The 23,186-nt window shown below is 43.2% G+C and overlaps 1 protein-coding gene and 1 pseudogene across 1 annotated transcript in view; one reads left to right on the top strand and one right to left on the bottom strand.

Moving 5' to 3' along the window:
* WIPF1 (WAS/WASL interacting protein family member 1) overlaps window positions 1-23,186 on the top strand; it is a 128,645-nt gene that overhangs the window by 45,841 nt on the left and 59,618 nt on the right. The window lies entirely within an intron of this gene.
* Window positions 20,056-23,186, bottom strand: part of LOC120854158 — a 10,242-nt pseudogene continuing 7,111 nt past the window's right edge.

Raw genomic sequence — 23,186 nt, 5'->3', positions numbered from 1 at the left:
CAGAAGAACGTGAGCCAGGCCCTGGGTGTGTTCGTCCGTGCTGGTGCCCTCCAGAGAGGATCCTGGGGGCGCCCTGGGTGCAGCGCATAGCCGCCCTTCCTCAGCAGTCCCCAGGGCGGTGGCGCTGGGCCCATCCTGGTGACAGGCCGGTGCCGGTGCCCAAGCTCCAGGCTCCACCGTGAGCTGGCTGCCCTTCCCAGGGGCCACCCTTCCCCAGGGTGGGGCTACAAGAGCCTCGGTCTGTCTCTTTCTCCCCCTCCTTATGGCATCAGAAGAGCCAGGAGCCCAGACACCACTGTCCCCTGCCTCCCCCACCCCACCCCCTTGCTTCTCTCCTCTTTACCTGAGCCCTGGGGATGTCTGAGGCCAGCTGGGGACCCCTGTGGGGACACAGCCATTTCTTGAGACACAGAGTTACCCTAGTGTGAAGTAGGAAGGGAGGCGATCTTATCACATGTCTCTGACCGCTCCTTGAACGAGTCAGAGAAGGTGCAGTGAGGAAGTCTAATGTCACATGCAGCACTTATACAGGAAGCCGACTGCAGGACGGCCGGGGAGCTTGAGAACTTGGCCGTTTTCAGCGGATTAGAACAACACAGGTCAGTGTTCCTTCTTCCCCCACCGAAAAATCTTTCATAGCCACTCTAAAATACCTAACTGGGTCGCTTTCCTTAAACTGCCTTGAATGCTTTTTTGCAACATGAAGAAATTGCTCCAGCTTTGAATGTAAGAGCCAGGGTGTAGCTGGTGGCCACGCGCTGTTAGAGGAACAAGCATCAAGCCCTTATCATGAAAATGAAATTCTCAGAGCCTCTTGCTTCCCTGTTCAGAACTTCTGTGCCCTAAAAAACAAACCTTTACATGGTCCTTAAATTACTTATTTCATGGAACTTAGCTAAGCCTCTCATCAAGTTCACCTGTTAGCATACACCAGGACACATCAGCTTGTGTTTGCAGGCAGTCTCAGGGTGTTCAAAGGGCAGTAGAAAATGCAGCAGGATTGTGTGGACAGACAGGCTACAAGACTGTGCAAAAGGCTGTTGCTTTTATGCACTTTTTTCTTCTGATGGAATGAATCTTTTGGCTTGTATTTCCTGTTAAAATTGTTTCTCATATCTTTATAAATTCTTAAGTTCCCTTTTAAATTTTTTTATGCTCTCTTCCTTCCTACTTGTCTTCTACTGTTGTTTTAAAATTTTCCTTCTTTTATTGAAAATGGAAGTAAAGGGATGCAGGCAGTTTGAATGTGGGATGAGGAAGTCCCCTGCCTGCCCTGCTCCCACCCCAGGTTCTGCGAACACGGCTTGGAGCTGTCACGTTCTGGGTGTGCAGAACCATGAGGTCTGCCTGCCACCAGAGCTCTGTGTCTTCAGCCTGTACTTCTCCAGAGAGGAAAAAGGCGTCTACAGCAGAACCCGAGAGATGGGTGAAGCACTGGAAATTAGAGCCCAGATACAGCTGAACGGTCCAAGAGTATTCATCTGATGGCCCTTGAGGGGCAGTTTAATAAGGAACTTTCAATAAAAGGCTCTTACACAATGGCCTGCCACTTTCAGACCCGAATTAAAAAGGAAAATGTCTCAAATCTGAGTGACAGGAAGAAGTCACTACCTTCTTGGGCTCTTATTAAGCACTAGAACAGGTTCTGGACCATTTGAAAGCAAGACTAATCTTCTTTCGTAGCTGTGTTCATGTGTTAATAGAGGTAGAGAGAGAAAAGCCAAGAGCCCAGGTTTGGGAGCTTCCTGTTTCCTGTCTCCCTTCCAGCCCAGAGGGCTCTACAAGGGTCTGTGCTGAAAGACAACAACAGTGGGGTGAGGGGTTAGCGGAGTCACGTGTTGTTTATATCCTAGTAATGCAAACTAACCGAAACTATGAGGCAAGAGAAAATTGTTGATGATGTTCTCAGATTGCCACATTTTTTTCATTTTTTGCTTCTATGTTGTGCAAGAAGATGGTGAGGAAACTGACAGACTATGGGAGGATTGGAAGTTAGAGATCTCAGGCCTAGTGCTTTTAGAAACCCTATACTGGCTCTGAGGGAGGCAGCCCATGTTTCCAGTTTCCATGGACTTTCTTGCTATTGGAGTCCTCTGCACAAATAAATGCCTAGAGGAGCCACATGGAAGGGAACTGTGGTGGAGAGGACTCTTGCATATGGCACCAGGCGCACCCCTGAACAGCAGAAAGAGGCTTACATCTTCGTGGTAGCTGGACATGCCTAGAAGGAGCTCTTTCAGTTTTGTTTTGATTTTTTAATTGGTCCTAGAGGGTTATTGTTCAGAGAGTTTTGTATTCTGCTAATCTGCTGCTCATAGCAGAAAAGGGTTTTTTATTTCTTTAAATGCTTTCCAGATGGACTTGACCTCTTTTTTCAGAATGCGTCCTTCTGAAAGCTCTTTCCCTTTCTCCTTGGGGCATCTGTTCTCTGCCCATCCATTCCTCTAGCTTTCCACATTCCCTGTGTTCCTTTATGTTTGAGATACAAGACAAGGTTTATAAAATGTCGTTATTGTGCAAAGTCTCTGATCCCCAAACCTGAAAGTGGTTCTAAAAAAAAAAAAAAAAAAAAGGTGGACTCAGAGGAGCAGAAGGTGCTAGATCCTGTTGGATGGTGGATAACACCTGAAATGTTAATCTCACATGTAATTCTTAGACAGGAAGTGCCGCCAGTTCAATGTGGAGGTCAAAAGTAGAAACATAAATGGTCACCTTTTACCTGGAGTTGAAAAATGCTGAGTTTTATGGGGAGGGACTACATGGGCATGTCACTGAATTCTCTAAATAAGAAGAGGAAGGGGCTGACTTCACAATCCCTCTTCTCCTGGACCCTGACATATAGGCAGGCCTTTTTTCCCCAGAATCTCAGATAATACAGAGTAACACTTCAGAATCAGCATCTACAGATATTGGAGAGGCTTGGGCTTCAGAGGAGTTGAAAGGGTGAGATATACAAAATATTCATGCTGGTAGAGAAGGAAATAATAAAGCTGATGAGTGCAGCCTTTGCAGTTGAATTCATCCTTGGCCGTCTTTCTGCGTGTATCAGCAGGTCTGTAGGCCATCTATCTCTCTGGGCTTTCTCAGAGAAAAGTTCCTGGGCATGGGAGAGGTAATGTTATCATCACTGCCATACTGGGAAATATTGGGAGCATAGATTTGGTTTTTTAACTGTGGTAAAATACACATAAAATTTACCATCTTTAACTATTAAGTGTGTAGTTCAGTAGCATTAGATGTATTTACCTTGTTGTACAGCTCTTCTTCAGAGCTTCTTCATTTTGAGAAATGGATACTCTGTAGCCATGAAACAACTCTCCGTTTCCCTTCCCCCAGCCCCTGGCACCCACATTCTACTTTCTGTTTCTATGAGTCTGACTACTCTAGATACTTCATATAAATCATACAATATTTGTCTTCTTATGGCTGCTTTATTTCACTTAGCATAAAGTCCTCAAGGTTCATCCATGTGGTAGCATGTGTCAAGATTTCCTTCCTTTGTAAGGCTGTATAGTATAGTCTGTTACATATACCACATTTTCTTTATCCATTCATCTGTGGGTGACATTTAGCCTACTTCTGCCTTTGGCTGTTTGCTGCTGTGAGCAGGGGTATACGCATACCTGTCTGAGATACTACTTTCAGTTCTTTTGTATATATACCCCAAAGTGGTATTGGTGAATCACATGGTATTTCTATTTTTCATTTTTTGAGGAACTGCCATACTGTTTTCCATAGCAGCTGTACCTTTTTACATTCCCACCAACAGTGCCCCAGGGTTTCTTTTTCTCCAAAACCTAGCTAATACTTGTTAATTTCTGTTTTTTTTTTTTTCCTCCCATCGCAGCCATCCTAAAGGATGTAAGATGATATCTTAGTTTTGATTTGCATTTTTCTAACAATAAGTGATATTGAGCATCTTTTTATATGCTTGTTGACATTTGCATATCATCTTTGGAGAAATACCAGTTCAAGTCCCTTGCCTGTTTTTCAGTGAGGCTATTTGGTGTTTGGTTGAGCTTTAAGGTTCTTTATATATTCTGGATATTTAGAGAACTATAGATTTTTTTAAGTATTGCATATGCAGGTTCTAATGTTCATATCGTCTACTGGCACCAGCTGCCTCCTGTGACCTCCACCCTTGGGAAAGAGCATGAATTTCAATAATATATTTTTTTCAACAGTATAATTTTTATCTTAACTCTTCAGAGTGCTACACAAAGTCTCAGCAGTTTGGTTTTTGAAAATGGACAACAGTGAAGGGAAGGGAAAGAAAGGAAAGAGCTTAGGGTAGTGGTTTTTATTCTTTCCATACTTTATACTGTTTTAGCTATGTAAACTTCAGGAAAAAGCCTTATCCTCAATTCTGTTGACTAAAACTGAACTCCGTGCTGGGATAAAAATACTTTCTGAGCGTCATCCAGTAATTGTGTCTTCCTATACCACCCTCCCTCCAATCACACAGACTCAAAGATATCTCAGATTACAAAACCATTGTCATTTTTCTTCCTGAATGCCTCCAAAAAAAAAAAAAAGTTTCTTGCTTCTGGGTAGTAAGGACCCAAAGAGGAATTGAGCTGTTGTCCCAGGAAAAGGAACAAGAGCAGTGGGACTCTTCTGGAGTTGTGGCCGTGGTGTTTGTTTTGCGTTCAGACTTTCAGGAAGGAGCTGGTAGGGAAGATGTGATGGGCAGAGGGATACTGCTGCGGGGACTGCTTTTGCTGGAGGCGCTGACTTCTAAATGAAGCACCGTTGAGATGAGGGAACAGACTGCCTGTGTACCTGACGGATTCTTGCTTCTGCCATTTCAGTTTCCCTCCACTTCTTCATCAGTTAGAAAATTGGTGCTGTTCTCCACCCGTCTCAAAAGGGTATTGGAAAATGACCAAAATGCTTGCATTTGTTTGTTGATGAGAGACAGAAAAAATTTTTTCTCAATAAATAAATAAATAAACTAGGACAAGATGAATCCTGGAGGTGGAACCATGTTTTGATGCAACAAATGAGCACACTTCAGCAGCAGCTCTTCCTGCTGTCCATGACATCTTATGCCAGCTTCACCAGGAGGTATTCATACACCACCACCACTGTAATTTCTCAATACTAATTAGAAGTTACTGCTTTGAGACTAACTAGCTGGATACTTACCAGAGTGTCTGTTTTTGATACTTTCTGGTATGAGTTAGGCTTGCTTCCTACTTTTGTTTGTGTCTGGGTTTTAATAATATGTCATATATTAGGTTCACTCATTGTATTGGTTTGTAATCATAGTGTGACTTAAAAACAAACAGTCTTTTGGTTTTTTTTAATATTAAGATACATGTTTGCACACACACATGCAGCCACCCATACATACATATTGTTGTTGTTTAGTTGCTAAGTTGTGTCAGACTCTTTGGGATCCCATGAACTGCAGCATGCCAGGCTTCTCTATCCTTCACTATCTTCTGGAGATGCTTCCCCAATTAAAAGTCATTAGATGATATCTTGGCACCTACAATTATTTAGAATATGCTGCTAACTTCAAGCTAGGAAGTTATTCATGTATTATGCCTATAGATTCATTTGGAGGGTCTGCTAGTGAATTGCTATTCTTTCAATAAATACTTGACTTTTTAAGGGGTGGTTTGGAGCATTTTTTATTTGCAGGCTGGCTACAAAAAGATCTAGTCTTCTTTGAAGGCTTTAGAGATCTGTAGAATGATCCTGCCTCCTCGAAACTGGGTGTGGGACTAGTGGAGGGGCTGCCCAATACCTCAGCAGCTTGCTACGCAGACAGCTGCACAGAGGGCGCCAGCTCCGCCCTCTCACTGCCGTGTGGCTTCTTAGGAAAGTCTCAGTTCCAGAAGTCATTTACCCAACTGAGCATTCTTGATGGGCTGCCACCAGGGCTTTGCCTGCAAGCTCTTTCAAAGCAGACTTGTGCCTTCACTCTTTCTTTCCTTCCTTTTGTATGCCCCTCTTCTTTCTGTGCTTAACTCACTCCCGCCTAAAATGCCCATCATCTCCTGAAAACTGAGGCTCAGGAAGGAACACCCGCATGGACAGCTTACTTCCTCCGCCAGCCCTGCCTCTAAGCTTTATGTTCTACTTCCTTGGAGCATTTAATGCTTTTCCCTGCAAATCAAGGCTGATGAATAAGCACAGTTGCCAGAATCAAAGTGTTTGAGAGGTTTTATGTAGGGAAGATAATTGGGGAGGAAATAATGTTATTATAAGATAGATCATGGTGAATCTGGAAGGGCAGACAGTTTACTTTTTAAAAACTGCTTTTAAGGATTCATAAGGAAGTAGCAATAGGGGAAGGGGAATTGAAAAGGCCAGAGGATAATTTGCTCCAAAAGACAAAAATGTTAGGTTATTCAAAAACCATTTTTTTCTCTTACTTCAGTGCCAGGAACATCTGGCCTTGGGGAAAGTTTCAGAAAGAGGATTTTGGATGCTTTTGTCACTATTCAAAACTTAAAGAGATAGGTTAAAAAAAAACAGAACCGTGGGTTTTTAGAAATAGAAGGAACCTTCACGGGTTCAATCAGTGGCTCAGACAGTGAAGAATCTGCCTGCAGTGCAGCAGACCAGGGTCCCATCCCTGGGTCAGGAAGAGCCCCTGGAGAAGGAAATGGCAACCCACTCCAGCATTCTTGCCTGGAGAGTTCCATGAACAGAGGAGCCTGGCAGGCTATAGTCCATGGGGTCGAAAAAAGTCAGACAGGACTGAGAGATGAATACACACACATAAGTCACGGGTTCAATCCCCCTCATTTTTAGATTTGGAAACTGAGGCCCAGAATGGCTAGGAGATTTGTCTTGGTTGAAAGAGCTAGTTAGTGACAGTGGTGGGCGTGGGTCAAGGCTCCTGACTCTGGCATGGGCAGCAGTGTTGAGAACTCCCAAGGACTTGACATGGATGTCAGTACCCCTCTGGGCTCTACAGAGGCCAGACCCGTGCCTGAAAAAGGGCAGGCCAAGAGACTGAGGAGTTTTTGAGCTCATAAAACTCCAGCTAAGTGACCTCTGTTCCTGGAAGGAGCCACAGCTATATGAGTGTAACCCTGACAGTAGATGCCTAATCTATCCTACCTGGAGAAAGTTTGTATGCAGTGATGGCTCCCATGGAGCGAAGAAAAGGACAGCCCTGAAAGGAAAAATCCCCAGTGTTGCCCAGGTTTGGCCAAAAAGAGAGACCCTAAATATTGTGGACAGGACTGTAGAGGAAGAGGGGGTTGTCCCTTGTGTACCACGGATGAAGATTAGGGCTCACCATGGCCCAGATTAAGTAGGCTTCAAGAGGCTTACTCAGCCTTAGCCCTGATCCCAAGATCCCTTCAGAAAAAGTACATCAGTTTCCTGGATACCATTATCTCAGAGGAGTATATTCTGGACAGTGGCCATCGTACTGGAAAGTCATGCCATCATTTGTGAATTCTGGTGTGCCTGGGAGCCTCTCGCAAATTTGTAAGATGGGTCAGTCATTCTGAGTCTGAGCCCTCTGGCTCCCGATAAGAAGGAGATTTGGGGGCCCCTAGGTAAGAAGATTTGGGGACCTTTAGGTGAAGTCCCTGAGCTGGAAGTGTGGTGATCTGCCCCCCGCCGCCCCTGGCAATGCCCCTTCACAGGGTCTTCCTGGGCAAGCAGCAGACTCTCCTCGGTGTCAGTCTTATTTCTTTGTCCCTCTTCTTTAAATTGCCGAAAGTATTATAAAGAAAATAAAATGTAATATACAGGTCCTGCAATTGAACATTACAAGCCCTTTTTGGACTCTTGATATTTTATGGGTTTTTTTGTTTTTGTTTTTGTTTTTTGCCTTTCGAGGGGCATTTTCCCTTAATTCAGAAATATTTTTTGAGCACCTTCCATGTAGATCTTATATTCTCGGTGGGAGATGTGGATAATAATAGTAAACCTAATAAAATAGGATGTTACATAGTCTGTTCCAAGGTTAGAAAGGAACAAGGACTGAGGAGGACATGCATCAATGTAGGAAGGGCGGGAAGGCATTGGTGGGCATACAGATTTAAGTGGGGCGGGTAGGGTGATTGTCACAGAGAAGGTGGCACTGGAGTGAGAACTTGGAAGAGGTGAGAGAATTCGCCTTGCAGTTACCGAGGGCCTTGAGGCGGAGCAAATCTGGTGTATTCAAGGAATGAGGAGGAGCTGGTGTGACTGGACAAAGTGAGGAGGAGGGAAGAAGGGAGGAGTCCTGGAGGGCCTTATAGGCCCATGCAGGATGCTAGCTTTCACTCAAGAGTGACGGGGAGCTTTGGAAGGACTTTGAGCCATTGGAGAGTTGATGCTCTGACTTTGCTCTTTAGAGGATGCCTCTGGCTCCTGTGTTGAGAATACAGTACAGGAGAGCAAGAGTTGACGAGAGAGGCCATTGCAATATCTGGTGAGAGATGACAGTGCCGTGGACCAGGGGGGCAACACTAGAGATGGTGAGAATTAATCAAGGTGTTTTTTGTTCGTTGTTTTTCTTGGTCAAAGTATTGTTGTTTTACAGTGTTGTATTAGTTTCTGGTGTACAGCAAAGTGATTCAGTTATATATATATTTATTATTATTTATGTGATTTCCATTATGGTTTATTGCAGGATATTGAATAGAGCTTCCTGTGCTGTACAATAGGACCTTGTTGTTTTTCCATATATATATAATGGTTTGTATCTGCTAGTCCCAAACTCGGAGAAGGCAATGGCACCCCACTCCAGTACTCTTGCCTGGAAAATCCCACGGACGGAGGAACCTGGTGGGCTGCAGTCCACTGGGTCGCACAGAGTCGGACACGACTGAGCGACTTCACTTTCACTTTTCACTTTCATGCATCGGAGAAGGAAATGGCAACCCACTCCAGTGTTCTTGCCTGCAGACTCCCAGGGACGGGGGAGCCTGGTGGGCTGCCGTCTATGGGGTCGCACAGAGTTGGACACGACTGAAGCGACTTAACAGTCCCAAACTCCCAGTCTAACCCTTCCCACTTTCCTGTTGGCAACCACAAGTCTTTCTCTGTGTCTGTGACACAGACATAGAGAAATGCTTTGTAGATATGTTCATTTGTGTTGTATTTTAGATTCTCCATTTAAGTGACATCATATGGTATTTGTCCTCAGTCTGGCTTAGTATAATAATCCCTGGTCCCATCAGTGTTGCTCCCAGTGGCATTATTTCATTCCTTTTTGTGGCTGAGTAGTATTCCATTTATATATGGACCACATCTTCTTTGTCCGTACATCTGTTGATGGACATTTAGGTTGCTTCCGTGTCTTGACTATTGTGAATACTGCAGAGCCTGGTTGTTTTGAAGGTGAAACAAAATTAACTGTTGGATTGAATGATGGTAAGTAGAAGAGAGGAATCAAGGAAGACTCCAAGGACTTTGCCCTAGGCCTAGGAGGAATCGAAGTGCCATCAGACTGAGATGAGGAAGCCTGTAAGTAGAGCAAGGTGGGTGGAGGAGAGGGCAGGTCTGTGAAGATTAGTTTGTGCTGAGCATGGAGGTCTGTTAGACAGACATCACATGGAGATGTTGAGTAGGCAGTTGGATATGGGTCTACACGTAGGAGATAGAATTCCAGAAGAAATTAATCTTCCTTAATGGTCTTAATGGTTGGATGTTACTTCTAAATACATCTGCAACTTCTACAGCTCCTATAAAAACGCGAACTAGGACTCTGCCTAAGGACTTATTCATTGATCGATTTCTGGGGCTGAAATCAGAGACTGTTTACTTAAGTAAATGAGAGTGGAAGGATCAGGATTTTTGTTTTAGGCCTTGCTTTTTACTGCTTAAGCCTCAGGGATTCCATAATTCCCCCCCCCCCCCCGCCACACCACATGCAGGATCTTAGTTCCACAGAGATCAGACTTGCACCCCCTGCAGCAGAAATGCGGAGTCTCGATCACTGGACTGCCAGGAAAGTCCCCATCATTCTTATTTTAAGAAAAGAAATTTTTAGCAAAGTAGGCAAAAGCAAAGTTATTTTTGTTCAGATGCTCAGTATTTAAACAAATCAAGTTTTTCTTTGTGTTTCTGTCAAGACAACTGAAGAAAATCTTGTAAGGTTCTTTGCATCTTTTAATGTTTATGTATACATTACTATTATCTTGATAATTGAAGTTGCATTTATTGTAAGTTAAGCAAATGTTAGCTAGTTACACAAATATGAATGAATGAAAGTATGTTAGCTGTTTTCCTAGAAAAAAGGAAATATGTTAACTTCATTCAGTGGGAAGAATTCTGAGTTCTCATGGGTTTGATTGAAGTCTGTACAAAACAAACATTTTGACCTCTAAATTCATTCTTTGCTTTTTAGTCAGCTTGGGTGAACATAAAGGGTGTATTTTTAAGAGACCTAATTGTACACTGGAATGATACTAGCAGTTCCCACCTGGAACAGAGACTAAATGTTTTTATTCTCAATCTTGTGCTTTGTCTCATTAGACCCTCAACCAGGTGTTGTGTGAGCCTCATTTACAGAGAGATTTATTGAGATGACCAAAAAGTTCATTTCACTCTTTTCTCTACAATGTTACAAAAAAACATGAATGAACTTTTACCCAATCTAATACATTGCCTCAGAAGGGAAGGGACAGGGCTACAGTCCCTGGAGCTAGAATTCAGACCCAGGGCTACCAGTATCCAAAGCCTCCCCTACTCTGCTTTCCAGAAGCATCAGCAAAATAAACCAACCAGAGCATTTCAGTAAAATAATGTAGACCGAGTGGCACCACAGAATGACCTCCTTATCATGAACGAAAACAGGGGGCTCCTCTCAAAAGTTTCAGGTAGTTGCTAAAGCAGTCGTTGAAATGAGAAGATACGTGAGAAAAACTCTCTTTTTTCCATCTCTCCCCCATACAGTGGTGGGACTGCCTGGGTGGTGTGATGGCTGTGGGCTAAGAGCATGCCCCTCCATCAGCCCTGCAGGAAAACGCCCCACCCTCTCTGGAGTAGAAGTTGCCTGGAGCCAGCTGACAGCAGCTGTCCATGCTGCTCCTGGAAGGCGCCTGGGAGCTGGGAGTCTGAAGCCAGCCAGCCCTAAGGAGGCCTGACAGGGGCTTCTGAGAGCCTTGGAAGTGGTCCAGGAACTGGAGGCATTGATCTCAGCTCCAGGCTTAGAAGGGCTGGACTCTGTCCCTCCAGTGCAAGCCAGACGGAGGGCTGAAGGGCAACAGGGTCAGTTCCCACACTGGAACCTTCCATGGGGACCCTGGGGAAGAACAGCCCCCACCTCAGCAGATGCTGGTCAGACTGTTTGCCCTGGTGCAGCTGTGCTGGTTACTAAAACACTAAGATGCTTCAAAACCTGTTGGTGACTCATTATAAACCTTAGTCACCCCAGTGCACTCCCAGCACCCCAAGACCTCTCTCATAATTCAGCAATCAAGGATTAGTGCCTGGCACAGCACGGGGTACCCCAGGACCCTGCTCCCGCATCCAACATTGTTTGGATTGGTTAGTGCCTGTGCCTTATGGGCTGTTAGATATTTTCACTGTAACTCCTATCTCATCCCTAATAAAACAGAACACTGAGCCGGTGATGACAGATGTTTAAAAATTATTTACTTATTTATTTTTGGCCATGTTGGGTCTTCATGGCTACGCCCAGGCTCTCTCTAGTTGAGGAGCGTGGGCTTCTCATTGCAGTGGCTTCTTTTGTTGCAGAGCACAAGCTCCAGAGCATGAGCTTCAGTGGTCGTGGCACACGGGCTGAGTTGCCCCTTGACATGTGGAATCTTCCCAGACCAGGGATCGATCCCATGTCCCCTGCATTGGCAGGCAGATTCTTAAGCACTGGACCATCATGGAAGTCTAATGATTTTGATGGGGGCCCAGGAGGGCTAAATTGAAACTGTAATTGTTCCCCAAATCACTGGTTCTCTGCTCTGGGCCTGTGGTTAGCATCCCAGGCTATTTTTTTTATCATCTAGAAGGAAAGCATCTGCCGTGGTTGTCATTGGGAAGGAAACATAATTTTGTCTAGTGTTTTCAGGGGGCCCCAGTTTCAGAAGATTGGATGTTTTTAGGAATACATCTCTCCTCTACTTGGTTACTACTCCTTTCCTACCTGTCATGAAAAAAATGGTTATCTCTGCGAAACATGGCTTGTTTGCCCCGCTAGAGCAGTTGCTGACCACCTGCCCAGAGGAGGGAAAAGTTTCATTATAAGCCGAGCTCTACTAATCTTGATTTATTAGTGCCAAACACTTGCTTTTTGCAGCTGTGGCAACAGTTTTCAAAGCAGATTTATTTCTGAGTTGGACTAGCAGTACCACATGGTTAAGGGGAAAAAAAAAAAGGATTCTTTCACAAACACAGCAAATGCCCACACATGGTGGTTCCAGGGGTGTGTGAAGAGTCATTGCACCCATCCACAAAGCATCAGACTGATTTTTAGGTGGTTCGAGGTGTGCTGAGTCCTTTACCATGGGGTGGGGGAGGGCGGATAACCTGAAATCAGTGGACATAATACATCTTTATTTCCGCTAGCCTCTAACTAAAAAATTTGCATTTCCCTCGAGTATGGAGGGAACCCACAAACTTCAGGACTTGTAGCGGCATTTGTGCCTGCATCCCCAGTAGAAGTCATCGAGACTTTACATCACTGAATGGTAGGCAGCTTCTAAGATGGTCCCCAAGGCTCCCCACCTCCTGCAGTTCACACCCTTATTTACATCCCTCCCCTGCATGTGAGCTAGTTTAGTGACTCATTGATGGTGAACAAGATGAAGCAGAGAGGATGGCATGTCTCTTCTGAGATTTAATTATATGATTTCCATCTTGGGGGCTTTCTCGCACTCTCTTGCTCACTGTGAGGAAGGTCAACTACCATGTTCTAAACTGTCCCATAGAGAGAACCACACAGCCCAGAACCAAGGGAGACCTTTGACCAATAGCCGGCAAGGAACTGAGTCCTTCCAACATGTGAGTGAGCTTGGAAGGAGAGTCTCCCCTAGTTATCATGTATGCTAGAAAAAATACATAATGACACCTGAAATGAATGGTTTCATGGATCTAGTTTCTTAGGATGGTGCTAAATTATGGCTTTGTATTTTTTTAAGGTCAGTCGACTTAAATCAAAATATTAAGTGAATGATCTAGTTTGGGTGGTATGCAGTCATCCCAGAATTATGAAGTTGATTTGCAAATGTTTGACATTTGGGAACCACTGCCTTAGGAAACTTACTGGGAGGCCAGACACATAAACAGATAAAGAGATAACAGTTCAAGTTCAGGAAGGGGGAGTGTAAGTTCAATCAGATTGCTTCCAGGGTATTTGATAACCTAACAGAGGGGTAGTCTGCACCCCTCCCAAACTTCCAGTCACATGTCACACTGCCCCTTTGCTGCTGCCCCCCCAGAGCATGAGAAGGGGGAGATGGGATGGGGAGTGACTTGGGAGGCCCAACAGGTTCCTCATTGTCCTCTCATCTGTGAGATCAAGCTCTGTGTAACTTAATTTCCAGGCCTAGAAAAATGTTGGTGCCTGAATCACCTTTGTGGTCCACCATCTAGTCCTGCATAGTCCCATGCGGTGACCACTTGAAATGTGGGTGATTAGAATTGGAGTGGGCTGTAGGTGTAAAGTATACACAGGATTTGAAGAATTTTAGTATGGCAGGCTGTAACATATCTCATTAGTAATCTTTACATTGACTCATGTTGAAATGATATTTTAGATATATGGGATTAAATAAAACATTCTTAAAGTTAATTTCATCTATCTGTAGAGAACTGTAAATTGCATATGTGGCTGGCGTATGGTGCAGAGGTTAAAGCGTCTGCCTGCAGTGTGGGAGACCTGTGTTCGATCCCTGGGTCGGGAAGATCCCCTGGAGAAGGAAATGGCAAGCCACTCCAGTATTCTTGCCTGGAGAATCCCATGGACGGAGGAGCTTGGTGGGCTACAGTCCACAGGTCGCAAAGAGTCGGACATGACTGAGCGACTTCACTTTGACTTCACTTTCACTTTCACTTTTTCACTGGTGTATTTCTAATGGGCAGCTGCTCTCCCTGCCTGCAGATGAGAGAAAGTACCCAAGTGTGTAGAGGGGGTGTTGCGGGTGGCGGAGGTGGAGGGTGGGGTGGGGTGGTTAGCCCTGTACTGATTGTGCTAACCTGCTGTGATTCTGTTTATCTCTCCCTGATCTCCAGACTGTGCTTCCATTTGCTTTCTGGATATACTGGATATCTTGCCAGATCTCAAGCTCAATGCCTTTCCTCTAAAACCTGGACCTCCTTCTGCCTTTCCCATCTCATAAATGGCACCCGCTGTCTAATCAATCTCTGTGTCTTGCTATTTCTCAAATAACGTGCTGTATTACTTGCATCCATCTCCCCTTTTATATTTCCTCTGCCTCTTCCCTGATTTACACCTTCAGAGGCTGAAGGCTGGACCAGTGCAGGTGAGTCTCCTGCCTTTAAAGACTCTGGCCTTTCACCTCATTGCTGTCAGAGTGAACTGATAAAGCACGGATATGACTGTGGCTCCACTGCTTAAACATCTTCCATGGGGCCCCAACACCTCCAGTTTGGGAGTCCAAATTCCTGAACACCATCCGACCCTAGAGTACCTTTCCAGCCAGCTGCGTCTAAGGAGCAGCCCTGCTCTCTCATGGCCAGGGAGGCTTCGCTCCCTCCTCTGCTTAGCAGACTGTCTTCAAACACAGCTCATGGCCAGCTCCTCTGCAAAGCCTTCCATACCCACTGCTCTGCCACCTTTGCGGCACCTTTGTACCCTGTCACCACCCAGTCACATGCATTACGATTATCTGCTTACATTATCTTCCTGCCTCCCATCCCCCAAGAACGAACCCCGCTCTTCCTACCTTGGTATACATCCCCCTGCTACCCCAGCACCAGTAGAGTCCCTGGCCAGAGTATCTTCTTAGCAAATGTTGGCTAGATGAGAAAATAATAGATCAATGCTGAATGTTTTCATGCTTGTGGGGAAAAAAATCTGTTGGAGATTTAAGCAAGGATCTTAAGATCAAAGTACTACTTAGATGTGAACTTTTGCTTTTGTCTATAAAACAAGTTATTCTGACTTGAAGATAAAATAGAATCTAGAACAGAAATGGTTTCCTTCTTGAAAAATATTGTATGCTTTTTTTCCTTTATACTTTCACTCTGGTAACAATGGTTTTTGCTTCTGTTAAATTGTTTCAACCTATTCTTAAAAAATGACTCACAAGGCAAAACAATTAGATTCTAGTTCTAACTTGAATGCATTTCCCAGGTCTATAACCTCTGGGAGCTTTGGTTACCTTATTTGTAAACTGAAACAGTTTACTCAGTGATCTCTAAAGTAATTTCCATTTCTAAAATTCTAAAGCATTTTAAGGTTTCAAGGGCTTGAAGATGGGGCTGCTGATCATAGGCTTGTTTTACTCTTGTTTGTAAGCAACCCTTCTGACATTTACTCAGGAGTATAGAGTTTCAATATATATTCTGTTCTAACACATTGAAGAGAGCAGATTAAGATAAAGCTCTTCTAAAACTGTAATATTCAGTGTTGGAAAGAATATGGTGAATAGGGTACTCCTTTATGATGCCAGAGGAAGTGTAAGCCCTTCGCTCTGTGTTTCAAGAGAATTTAAATTGTTCAGATTGTTTGATCCAGTATTTCTGTTTCTGAAATTTATTCTATGGCATAATCCTAGCTGAGCACAAGGATTTGCATGTCATGATACTGATATTGGCACATTTATAAAAGCAAAATAAGAGATCACTAGATGACCAGCAACAGAAGAATATTAAATAAATTTTGGCATAGAATATCATGCAGTCGTTAAAAATCATGTTTTCCAAGAATATTTAGTGGCATGAAAGAATAACGAAAAACTGGATTCAAGAGTTGGATACATTATAATCCTAATTTTAATTAGGATTTATACACATGCACATTTCATACACACACACACATGTTTATATTTACATGTAGAGAGAGAAACAGGGACCAAAAAGAGATAATCCAAAGGGTTAGCAGAGTATACTTCTACTCAGTAGGAAGAGCAGGGTGCCGTTGGAGTGTAGAGGTGAGACAGTGTGATACCCCAGTGTCTGGGAGCTCCCATCTTGTGAGAGACATATATGAGCATCATTTAGTGGTGATGGGGTTCCATACAGTGAGCAAGTAGCTGCCCGTGAGCTTCGGCAGGTCAGAGAAAAAGCCATGGTTCACACTCCTGAGTGGCCCTGCCAGAACCACTGCAGCTCTACAGTGTCTGGGGGGAGCACGGCAACACCACCTCCAGGCATATATTCTTTCCAAGCCATCCCCAGCCAGCAGGAGCTTAACTTCTTACCCTTCCCTTGGCCTCACTCTGACCCGGAATCTGAGGAAGGAAGACCTCTGAAACTTAGGAAGGACGTTTCAAACCCTGGGGAAGGGCGGGGAGCCATCTTTACCACATCTGTTTTTGTTTGGGTGATTTATTTTTTATTGTAGCTAATTTACGATATTATTTTAGTTTCAAGTGTATATCAAAGTGACTCAGTTATACATATGTATATGTGTACATATATATAATCTTTTACAGATTATTTTCCATTATAGATTATTATAAGATACTGAGTATAGTTCCCTGTGCTATACAGTAGGTCCTTGTTGATTATCTATTTTAATATAGTAGTGTGCATATGTTAATTCCAAATTTCTAGCTTCTCTTTCCTGTGCCCTGTACCCACCCCCATCTCCTTTGGTAACCATAAGTTTTTCTATGTCTGTGAGTCTATTTTGTAAATAAGTTCATTTATATCCACATATAAGGAAAGACTAGAGATCTCTTCAAGAAAATTAGAGATACCAAGGGAACATTTCATGCAAAGATGGGTATGCAGAAATGGTATGGACCTAACAGAAGCAGAAGATATTAAGAAGAGGTGGCAAGAATACACAGGAGAACTGTACAAAAAAGATCTTCATGACCAAGATAATCACAATGGTGTGATCACTCACACTCAGCTGGAGCCAGACATCCTGGAATGTGAAGTCAACTGGGCCTTAGGAAACATCACTATGAGCAAAGCTAGTGGAGGTGATGGAATTCCAGTTGAGCTATTTCAAATCCTGAAAGATGATGCTGTGAAAGTGCTGCACTCAATATGCCAGCAAATTTGGAAAAGCCAGCAATGGCCACAGGACTGGAAAATGTCAGTTTTCATTCCAATCCCAAAGAAAGGCAATGCCAAAGACTGCTCAAACTACTGCACAATTGCACTCATCTCACACGCTAGTAAAATAATGCTCAAAATTCTCCAAGCCAGGCTTCAGCAATACGTGAACCATGAACTTCCAGAGGTTCAAGCTGGATTTAGAAAAGGCAGAGGAACCAGAGATCAAATTTCCATTTGCTGGATCATCGAAAAAGCAAGAGAGTTTCAGAAAAACATCTATTTCTGCTTTATTGACTATGCCAAAGCCTTTGACTGTGTGGATCACAATAAACTGTGGAAAATTCTGAAAGAGATGGGACTACCAGATCACCTGACCTGCCTCTTGAGAAACCTATATGCAGGTCCGAAAGCAACAGTTAGAACTGTACATGGAACAACAGACTGGTTCCAAATAGGAAAAGGAGTACGTCAAGGCTGTATATTGTCACCCTGCTTATTTAACTTATATGCAGAGTACATCATGAGAAACGCTGGGCTGGAGGAAGCACAGACTGGAATCAAGATTGCCGGGAGAAATATCAATAACCTCAGATATGCAGATGACACCACCCTTATGACAGAAAGTGAAGAAGAACTAAAGAGTCTCTTGATGAAAGTGAAAGAAGAGAGTGAAAAAATTGGCTGAAAGCTCAACATTCAGAAAACGAAGATCATGGCATCCAGTTCCATCACTTCATGGCAAATAGATGGGGAAACAGTGGAAACAGTGGCTGACTATTTTCTGGGGCTCCAAAATCACTGCAAATGGTGACTGCAGCCATGAAATTAAAAGACGCCTACTCCTTGGAAGGAAAGTTATGACCAACCTAGACAGCATATTCAAAAGCAGAGACGTTACTTTGTCAACAAAGGTCCATCTAGTCAAGGCTATGGTTTTTCTAGTGGTTATATATGGACGTGAGAGTTGAACTATAAAGAAAGCTGAACGCTGAAGAACTGATGCTCTTGAACTGTGGTGTTGGAGAAGACTCTTGAGAGTCCCTTGGACTGCAAGGAAATCTAACCAGTCCATCCTAAAGGAGATCAGTCCTGGATGTTCTTTGAAAGGACTGAGGTTGAAGCTGAAACACCAATACTTTGGCCACCTGATGCAAAGAGCTGACTCATTTGAAAAGACCCTGATGCTGGGAGGGATTGAGGGCAGGAGGAGAAGGGGACGACAGAGGATGAGATGAATGGATGGCATCACTGACTCGATGGACATGGGTTTGGGTGGATTCTGGGAGTTGGTGATAAACAGGAAGGCCTGGCGTGCTGCGGTTCATGGGGTCGCAGAGTCAGACATGACTGAGAGACTGAACTGAACTGATAAGTGATATAGTATGATATTTGTCTTTCTCTTACTTCATTTAATATGATCATCTCTGGGTCCATCCATGTTACTGCGTATAGTATTATTCCATTCTTGTTTATGGTTGAGTAATAGTCCATGGTATATATACCACATCTCTTTTCCATTCATCTGTCAATGGACATGTAGGTTGCTTCCATGTCTTGGCTATTGTAAATAGTACTGCAGTAAACATTGAGGGGCAGTGCATGTATCTTTTTGGATTATGGTTTTATCTGGCCATATGCCCAGGAATGGGATTGTAGGATTATATGGTAACGCTATTTTTAGTTTTTTAAGTATTGATGGCTTTTTAAAATGTGCTTTTTAGACGTTATTTTATCAATGAGCTCAGGATACAACATAGTATTATACAAAAAGAAAATACAATATGTACAAAAATAGGACATCATAGTATATATCATGCATAAGGTCATGGATGTGTGACCTAAGAAAATAGATATCGGAAACACATTCTAGTGTGGTGGAATGTGCAGACCAAGTCCCATTCTGTCAAGGAAAAGTTCATGAGAAATCTGGAATAGCTTGCAAAGCTCATAGCATTTCCTGGCACATAGTAAGCATTAAATGATTCTTGATTTAATAAATATGTGCTTAAGTTACTAATATTTATGTTGAGTGGTGCAAAGGAAAATGCTAATTGTGAGACAGTAGAGGAGCAAGAAATAGACCCTCTGTCAGGCCTCACTAATAAAGGGAGTTTATTATAGGAAGGTTAGTAAGGGGGAACTCAGGACTAGCTCCACAAGGAGGCATATATTGGTTGCAAGCATGGACTCTGGGACCAGGCCATTTGAGTTCAGGCTGTGTCTCTACCACTTAAAAGCTATGTAGCCTTGGTCAAGTTACGTAACTTCTCTGTGTCCCATTGCCGTCATCATCTACTTCATAGAATTACTGAGAAAACAATTGAATCAATATTTGTACAATATTTGTAATACTCCTTAGCACACAGTAAGGGTGCAGTGAATGTTCACTATTATTGTTAGTGTTGTTAGTATTAACACTATTAAAATTACTGAAGGCTAGGATGCAGTTTAGGGCCCTGAAAAACCATGATGCACCAGGAGACTGGTCACCTCTTCTTTCTTCATGTCCACTGCTTAACTGGTTCAGCTGTTCCTTTCTGTCTCTTGTCTGGTTCCATCAGCTGACTGCCCCTCCCTCTCCTTGATCCCCCACTTCATCATTCTGAGGCTGGGAGGAGCCTGACTGCCCCGTCTGAGTAGAGCATGCCCAGCCAGTTCAATGTGCTCCCCGCCCTGAAGAATGGCCATTCCTGTCCTGGGAGCTGTTCTTGTCCAGTTGGCCATGGCTTGGACGTCCTTGGTGGCTCAGAATCAGCCTGCCAGTGCAGGAGACACAGGAGATGTGGGTTCAGTCCCTGTGTCTGGAAGGTCCCCTGCAGGAGGAGATGGCAACCCGCTCCAGTATTCTTGCCTGGAGAATCCCATGGATGGAAGAGCCTGGAGGGCTACAGTCCAAGGGGTCACAAAGAGGCGGACATGACTGAGCAACTGAGCAGACACTCACAAGGTGAGGCTAGCAGCACTTTGTCTCAGAAGGCGAATGTAGGCACAGAGAAAGCACTTGTCATTACGGAATTTTAAATTATTCTGAAAAGAGGACTCATAAAGAAAGGGTTAATAAAAACCTCACACTGTAGAAGAGACCCAGTGACTTATGGCATTTTCCACCTGGTACATGGATTCATTTTCTAAGGCCTGTTAGTCACTGTTAAGATCCAGAAAGGAAATTATGTGACTAAGAACTGTGGAAATGAAACCTCAGAGAACTTTTTTGAACCTATGCCTTTCTAAGTCATGCCCTTTCCACCTCTGCATCAGTTCACAGTGTAGCTTGTCAACTTTCTGGTACCTTATTCAATCCTTTCTGTGCCATGGACCAGCCAAGAAAGCACTGTGTGGTGTATAAACTAAAGATGGTGATGGGTGTTCTGATTATTTTTGAAAGCTGAATGATCCCTTTAGGAAAGTTCATAGGGAGAAGCCAATATCACATGGTATACACCCTCATGGACCACACTTCCTTCTGACTGTCACTGCCACGGACCTGCGTCTTTTCGCCGCTTCCTGTGTCTTCAAGGTGATCAGAACGACATTGTGCTCCCTGGAAGTCACCACCGCTCTAGAAGTCAATCACTGAGTCAGGTCTGACAGCAAGGCATCTTTGCTGCAATGCCTGTAGCTCCACAGGAAGCAAGACAGCAGGAAGCCCACTTTTAGGAGGTCAGAGCCCGCAAGCTGTGTGAGACCATTGTTCTTCCCGGGCCATCTCTCTTCTCCAGATGCCTATGATTCGGTATTTCTTCTGGCCGGAGAATAGCAATGGAAACACTGAACAGAAAGCATTCTATCCCTTGTTACTCAATGTGTTTTTTTCCAGAGAAGCCCAAAAGGTTATGTTGGCTTTTATGAGCTGCAGAGGATTGCCGACTGGTGTTCCACCTAGAAAGACGTACATCATCAAAAACTGCAGAGGGGAGCTGCCCTTGGGTGGGCTGTTGAGCTGAGACAAAATCTCTGCTTCCTGCTCCCAACCTGAATATCATGAAGGGGAAGGGGAAAGGATCCTCTAAAATACTTTAATTGTCCCCACATGTCATCTGAGTACTAAATATTTTAAACTAAAAATCTTATTACGCAGTTGATTGTCAGTGACACATGTTTCTGATATTAAAAGTCAATCACTCCTTTCTGTCTTCCTCTCAGAAAAATGGAAATGAAATAAAATAAAGATGTCTTCAGCTGTGACAATTTCCTCAAATGATCAGAACTGAAGGGCTTTTGGAACTTCCTTCACCCTGTCAGCAAGAAAAGACATCAAAACAGTGATACAGAACCAGGGCTGAAAAAAAACAATTTACAGATTTTTGCTGACATATCTAATGATCTTCTCAAATGAAAATTATTTGAAAAAAAAATTAGGATCTTTTAAGATTTTGGTAGTAGTCACCACCTATTCTGTCAGTAAAGTAGCCGATTTTACAGAAAATTCCAAATGGTTTTCAAAACCAAATATAATGTGATCTTTGTTGCTAATTTGTTCACTTAATTTGAAGAATATTTATAAATGCTTGAAAGCTGGAAATTCAGTATTGGTCAGTTTAAAAGACTGTAGATCTATTTCAGCCTAAGGTTGACCAAAGGAAAAAAGATTTTAGATATCCTGCTCCTTTCTTAGCTCTGTAAGGACAACATTGCAGAAGGAAGACCCATGGCAAGGCTTCAGCGACGGAGAGACCAGCTGTTAGAGGCGCAGAATGGCTTCTGATCTATTGCTGGGTTCAGCAAGAGGGGTCAGACTCCAGGGCCCACTGGTCTCATGGAGTCCTCTTACATACATGGGAATCTGGGTGGGAGCCATGGGGGTAGGGTATCTTCTCTCACTCCATCCTGCCCCAGGATGGATAATCTTCCCCCTTTCATCCCCTTTGACACAGAACGAAATCACTGGATAATTGCTGACCTTCAGTTTTCCTGCATGTGTGTGTGTGACTAAGGCCAAGGTAAACTGGTCTCTTGGGTTTATTTTGAGTTGAAATTAGCTGAGCTGTTTGTTTCCTCTGAGCATATACAGATGCTTTTTGAACTATCTTTGTGTTTGAGGGAATTTTTTTTTTTTTTCATGGTATCAGCACACCACTTCCTCCAAGTCATTACTTTGAAACAGCTTTGCAGAGGGAGATATTCCTGCTGGCCATCAGCTTGGCCAAGCAAGTGATGATTGAGGGATGGCAGCAGACCTTCACGGTGTATTTCATGTTTGTGCATGACTTCACAAAATGATTCCTCATCCACGAATTTTGGCAGACAGGATGGGCTGTCATCTGACCTTACCAGTAGAAAACTGTGTTTTGTTAACATCAGGCACTGGCTCCCTGTTTGAATGATACTCAAAGTTTAGGCTAAAATAGTGTCCTCAGATGACCCTTTGCCTGCTCTCTCTGAGAATGTCATGAAACCTTCTTGAATGTGGATTTCTATGTAATCTTTGATCCTTCCAGGCTCTCTGGTTCTGATAAATTTTTAGAAACTGCAAGATTGAGTAAAGTCATTCTTAAGTTTCCTTTCATTATACTTTAAATATTTTTAAACAAATGACCTTTGAATGCTCTTAAATGTTGATGTGCAAACATATAGTGCTTTTACTAATATGCTTTATAAATATTATTCTCTTCCATAAATTCATACATTTCTTTTGAGGATAGTAATATCTTATAGTATCTTACAAGTAAATTCTAAACCTTTCAGTTCTTTTATGCTTATGCTAAGGAAAATAGGACTAGAGATTTAAAATATACAACCATAATAAGTTTATAGTGATTTTATATTCCCAGATTTATGGATTTAAAGGAAACTGATTTGACTTTCCTCCAATTCTGATTTTATACTTTTTTAAATGTTATTGCTTTCTTGCATAGGGGGAGGGAATAGGAAGGAAAATCACCACTAAATTGACCCAACCCTGCTATGGACTTTATTTTTGTAAAAGCTCAAATTCTAGCAAAGCAGCAATAGATCCCAGTTACTTCCCTGAGCAATATATACTGTATACTGCCTTTTATAATAGTGTATTTATTTATCTATTGCTGCTCTGGGTTTCGTTACTGTTTGGGCTTTTCTTTAGTTGCAGTGAG

This window comes from Oryx dammah, unplaced genomic scaffold, assembly GCF_014754425.2.
Source record: "Oryx dammah isolate SB20612 unplaced genomic scaffold, SCBI_Odam_1.1 HiC_scaffold_27, whole genome shotgun sequence".
Taxonomy (NCBI): domain Eukaryota; kingdom Metazoa; phylum Chordata; class Mammalia; order Artiodactyla; family Bovidae; genus Oryx; species Oryx dammah.
This window is presented reverse-complemented; position numbering and strand designations above follow the sequence as displayed.